The sequence below is a fragment of the Procambarus clarkii genome, chromosome 57 (genome assembly GCF_040958095.1).
Source record: "Procambarus clarkii isolate CNS0578487 chromosome 57, FALCON_Pclarkii_2.0, whole genome shotgun sequence".
NCBI classification, from domain to species: Eukaryota; Metazoa; Arthropoda; class Malacostraca; order Decapoda; family Cambaridae; genus Procambarus; species Procambarus clarkii.
This window is the reverse complement of record NC_091206.1, coordinates 13,260,513-13,266,512: the sequence shown is the minus strand read 5'-3', so window position 1 is coordinate 13,266,512 and position 6,000 is coordinate 13,260,513. Positions and strand designations below refer to the sequence as shown.

Below are 6,000 nucleotides of genomic sequence, written 5' to 3'. Positions count from 1 at the left end.
CTTATTTAAGTTGACATAATTGGAATTAAATTCCTATGCAATCTGGATGCAAATCCCATTACATAAGGTACCCAACTCTCACAAACAATTAATGAACACTCTTGAATGTCTTCTCGTTTACATTTTTTGTACTCTGTTGTAGATTATAAATTCAAACCCGCCAAAAGTCGTGAGAAATTAAAAAGCTCTTCGAGATTAATCTCAATAAAGAAGAACGTGCTGTTGTGTTGCGTCTGTCTTCCGGTGGTCGAGGCAGGAAAATAATTTTGTGTTAAAATGCGTTTTAACGTTTTTGACAAATCTCGTGTTTGATGAGATTTCTAATGCCGCAAAGAAAGACCTCGAAAGCACCTTGTGGTAAGGAGGGAAACAGTGTCTGATCCCATGTGAGAGGAAGGCAGCGTTTGAGCACACGTGGAAGGAAGGCATAGTGTTAGATCCCACATGGGAGGAAGCAGAGTCGAATCCCATGTGGGAGAGAGCAAAGTGTCTGAACCCCCCACGATGGCTCACAGCTATGAGAAATATAAATTTTCCTAGATTTTCTCTGATTACCACATAATTCATGTTAATACATACGAACTAGTGCATGAATTAGTTGGTGTATATACTAGCGCTTGTATGTGTAATGATACTTGTGTGTATGTGAGCTAAGACCTGTATGTGCACTAGTACATGTGATTACACATTTACATGTATCATTCTCCTACAAGTATATCAGCTTATACTCGTACCTCTTAAGCTTGCAGGTACCTGCTGCTTGTAACTGGTATTTGTACCGGGACATTGAGCCGGTACTCCTTGTACCATTCTGTTTATAAACAAAGGAATGGGATTTTGAAAGATGTAAACAGTGAGATTTGACAGGTCTTACGACGCGGAGAGTTAAGACAGTTCTATGGAACATTTTGAAATCCGATCTGTGCAACCCACCGGCTGATCCGATCTGTTCCATCCACTCACTGAACCGAACTATGCAGCCACCCGCCTCCATCTGTGATACACGTAGCACAGCAACACTACAAGAGGCGTTTGACTCAGGCCGTCACTTACCTGCCCTGAAGTAGGATTGAAGGCTCCTGGTGGATGCTCCACATGGGATCAATTTCAATTGTCATTTCACTTCCTACGAGCAAGTAATTACTGTTTACTGTAATTCCATTTTCTTGATAGAAAATTAATTTTATTGATTGAAACTGGTTTTTTATTTATTGAAAATATTCTTTATTATTTTGAAAAAAATTATTTGTGTACAATGCGTTAGTATTGTAGTTATGTTCACGAATTAAGAAATCGCTTCTTTAGTTAATTAAATTCATGTATCGTATTCAATTTTTTTTTTACTCTAGGAAATACGACTTAGCAAGGCGGCCGCTGCATTAGAGGCACGGATATTATTGCAGTCAGACACGGCGTTCACGTGCTTGCTCGTGTGTCCTGGAACAAAAAAATCCTGCTGAATTAACTACAGCGTTTCGCAAAATGCTAACTGAGATTAGATGCAAATTTTGTTGAAAAATTAAGTTAATTATAAAATCCTGTGTCACAATGTGGCCATGGGATTATTTTATTTTTATCGAGGGGGTGGTGTGGGCTTTTTTTTCGGGAGACGAGATACAGTTATGGAAGAAGGAAATAGAGACGAGCAGAGGAGGAGGGGAAATCGAGTGATAAGAGTAAAAGGGAAGAGGGGAGATAAAAGAGCGGAAAGCTAGTGTGTGAAAGTGGAGAGACAGAGAAACGGGAATAGAGGGGAGAAAAAAAGAGGACCAAAAATAGAGAAAGGGAGAGAGAGAAAGGGAAGTGAAGAGAGCACTTTATACCGACTAGGGCGGGCTGGGGTTACCCCCCCAATTACCAATGTTTGGTTACACCAATTTCACCGTCAGGTCTTTCACCGTCAGGTCTTTCACCGTCAGGTCTTTCACCGTCAGGTCTTTCACCGTCAGGTCTTTCACCGTCAGGTCTTTCACCGTCTGCCGGCGGCGCCTCGCCTGCCAGGGGCAGCCTGCCATTCACTTCGTGTTTAACTGTTTGCCGTTGTTAACATCAAATACCAAGATGTTATTACCAATTAACATCCGAATACAATTTTTGTTTATGTATTCAATTAATTAGCATACAGATTGTATTTAGTGAATTTTTTTATGCACGATAAATATTAGCGTGATGATTTTTTATCTGGTTCAGAGTTTAGGGTGTATGGTCGTGGTGTCAGGGTGTGTGGTTGTTGTGTCAGGGTGTGTGGTTGTTGTGTTAGGGTGTATGGTCGTGGTGTCAGGGTGTGTGGTTGTTGTGTCAGGGTGTGTGGTTGTTGTGTTAGGGTGTGTGGTCGTGGTGTCAGGGTGTATGGTCGTGGTGTCAGGGTGTGTGGTTGTTGTGTTAGGGTGTGTGGTTGTGGTGTCAGGGTGTGTGGTTGTGGTGTCAGGGTGTGTGGTTGTGGTGTCAGGGTGTGTGGTTGTGGTGTCAGGGTGTGTGGTCGTGGCGCCAGGGTGTAAGGTCGAGCCGCCAGGGTGTAAGGTCGTGGTGACCCAGAAGTCTGGATTGTGTTCCAGCTCCTGGACCCCGGCACACACTGCAAAGAGTCCGGTGCTGCTCAATGGAACTCACTCGTAACCGGACATCCGGTGTTCTCTTCTCCGAATTCTAATTAACGAACGCTTGATCACTTAATGATCATTGATAATCTGAACACTTAAATCTTTATTTCACTTCATAAACTTTAACACAAGTTGTCCGCCCTTCACAGATTCCTGGTTCATTAGTTTCCGTGTTCACGTATTACCACTCGTTCCGTGTTCACAGGATTAAGCACGACCACAGACTTGATATACGGAGTTTGAGAAACCTAGACACACCCTTTTGTAAATAAAGTCATCTAAAAAAATCACCTCCCGGAATATATCGTAATATTAGAGTTCGACAACTTCGATACTTTCTGCACAGCAAGAGTCCAGCTATCAGGCAAGAGTCCAGCCATCAGGCCAGCGCGGGAGACTTGAGTCCCACTTGACGGCGGCCAGCTGAGCTCACCAGCTGAAGCCACGAGGCTCGTCCCAGTGAACTCAATAACGATTCCGTTTTGAATTAGCGTTACTGTGCCCACTGGAGTCAGCCAGCCATCACTTGTCGCTGTGTTGACGTGTCACATGGTCTATATGTGTGTGTTCTGAATCAGCCGCGCGCACTTTGGAAGGTTTTTGTGGTAGTTCGCAAAGGCCGTATGCCTCAGCCACTATAACAACCCACTCTGCATTTAATTGTCACTGAGGAAATCGTAATTTTTTTTAAGGGGAAACGCATTATTCTGTATTTTTGGGACTTGCTAAAGACTTTATTGTTTTGATAGTGATTCACCATAATTCATGTCCCTGATTGTTCTTAATTACCAGTTCGACATTTGTTGTTTGTTGACATATGCGTATAATATCTGGCAGTAAATCAGGTCTGTACCGGCTAGTAATTTCATCACACAAAAGTATGTTAAGTAAAAATTTGAATTCTGGGAAAACCTCCATATAATTGTGTTTTCCTTAACACTAATCGACAAATCACAGAAATTGTTTTTCAGTTTAGTAAATGAAAAACATCCACGCTGCTGAGCTTTGCCCGATGGCTGCACACACACACACACACACACACACACGCACACACACGCACGCTGCCAAGCAACGACCCGGAAACCTTCCCCCGCCACCTACGGAGCCACGTCCAGTGCGACCGACCAAGACCGCGGGTCGGGACTTACTGACGCCGCGAGTAACTACCACCCTAGTTGTGACGCTCTCCGCTCAACACCACCTCTCATCCTCCTCGCCTCCTCCAGAGGGCATTACCACCTCCTCCTCCTCCTCCTCCTCCTCCTTCAGAGGGCCCCACAATCTCCTCCTGCTCCAGAGGGCACTAGCACCACCACCTACTCCAGAGGGCACTACCACCTACTACTCCAGAGGGCACCACCACTAGAGGGCACCACCACTACTGCAAGACGGCAGGATCTCACTCATTCCTTCATGTTGTAGGCTTTACGGCTTTGTATAGTGATGTGTGCTGGCGGTGGTGGGGACCCTCCCGGGGCGTTGGTGGCACGCTTCCTGCCCGTCTTGGTGCCCTTACCTAGTTGTGCTTGCGGGGGTTCAGCTCTGGCTCTTTGGTCCCGCCTCTCAACTGTCAATAAACTAATGTACAGGTTCCTGAGCCTACTGGGATCTCTCATATCTACACTTGAAGCTGTGTATGGACTCAGCCTCAACCACATCACTTCCTAATGCATTCCATTTGTCTACTACTCTGACATTGAAAAAAGTTCTTTCTAACGTTTCTATGGCTCATTTGGGTACTCAGTTTCCACCTGTGTCCCCTAGTGCGTGTGCCCCTTGTGTTAAATATCCTGTCTTTATCTACCCTAACAATTCCACTGAGAATCTTGTATGTGGTGATCATGTCGCCTCTAACTCTTCGGTCTCCCAGCGACGTGAGGTTTAATTCCCGTAGTCCCTCCTCGTTGCTCATACCCCTCAGTTCAGGTACTAGTCTGGTGGAAAACCTTTGAACCTTTTCCAGTTTAGTCTTATTCTTGACTAGATATGGATTCCATGCTGGAGCCGCATACTCCAGGACTGGTCTGACATATGTGGTATATAATGTTCTGAAAGATTCCTCACACAAGTTTCTTAAGGCCGTTGTGTGTGTGTGTGTCTCTCTCTCTCTCTCTCTCTCTCTCTCTCTCTCTCTCTCTCTCTCTCTCTCTCTCTCTCTCTCTCTCTCTCTCTCTCTCTCTCTCTCTCTGCCCCCAAGCGGAAAGGTTCTATTTCATTGCTTCACTCATTAAATTTCCGCCCTGACGCCCACTAGATATATATTTTAAATTCTCTGGAACAACACACATCAACCATATCTTCTCTTCAGTTTTGTGTTTTATATATATAACAAATATATATATATATGTATATATATATATATATATATATATATATATATATATATATATATATATATATATATATATATATATATATTCATCCCATCAATTTCCGTTAACAGAGCTAACCAAACCGTTACTTTCGTATTACCATTACTTGAAAACTGTTAGTGTACCGTTAACAGTGCTCGTCCAGCCGAGAGCATCATCGGACTCGTTCTTTCGAATTGCTACTTCGTTAAAAAAAAAGCAACTGTTTCACCTATTCAGAATCGTACAAACCTAAGCGATCCACTTAGCCTCTCGTGGCCGATAAACGTCCATACTAAGGTGGTCTCGACGCTTACTATAACGTCGCATTTGTAACGGATTGGTCGGTTTTGTTGCAAATATGAGGCATTAGGCGGAGAGAACGGGCAGATATGAGGCATTAGGCGGAGAGAACGGGCAGATATGAGGCATTAGGCGGAGAGAACGGGCAAATATGAGGCATTAGGCGGAGAGAACGGGCAAATATGAGGCATTAGGCGGAGAGAATGGGCAAATATGAGGCATTAGGCGGAGAGAACGGGCAGATATGAGGCATTAGGCGGAGAGAACGGGCAGATATGAGGCATTAGGCGAAGTGAACGGGCAGATATGAGGCATTAGGCGGAGAGAACGGGCAGATATGAGGCATTAGGCGGAGAGAACGGGCAGATATGAGGCATTAGGCGGAGAGAACGGGCAGATATGAGGCATTAGGCGAAGTGAACGGGCAGATATGAGGCATTAGGCGGAGAGAACGGGCAGATATGAGGCATTAGGCGGAGAGAACGGGCAAATATGAGGCATTAGGCGGAGAGAATGGGCAAATATGAGGCATTAGGCGGAGAGAACGGGCAGATATGAGGCATTAGGCGGAGAGAACGGGCAGATATGAGGCATTAGGCGAAGTGAACGGGCAGATATGAGGCATTAGGCGGAGAGAACGGGCAGATATGAGGCATTAGGCGGAGAGAACGGGCAGAGCCTCAAACACACGGACATATAATTGTCGGCTATTTTTTTTTTTTTTTGGTCTGAAGATTATCTAGAGG

The 6,000-nt window shown here is 44.7% G+C and overlaps 1 protein-coding gene across 1 annotated transcript in view; it reads right to left on the bottom strand.

Annotated features, from left to right (window-relative positions):
* The window catches only part of LOC123748478 (uncharacterized), a 243,736-nt gene extending 239,979 nt beyond the window's left edge, over positions 1 to 3,757 (bottom strand). Inside the window, exon 1 of the mRNA XM_069306160.1 lies at positions 3,702 to 3,757. The gene's annotated coding sequence lies outside the window, so the exon portion shown is untranslated. The remainder of the gene's footprint in view (positions 1 to 3,701) is intronic.
* Between the last annotated feature and the right edge of the window lie 2,243 nt (positions 3,758 to 6,000).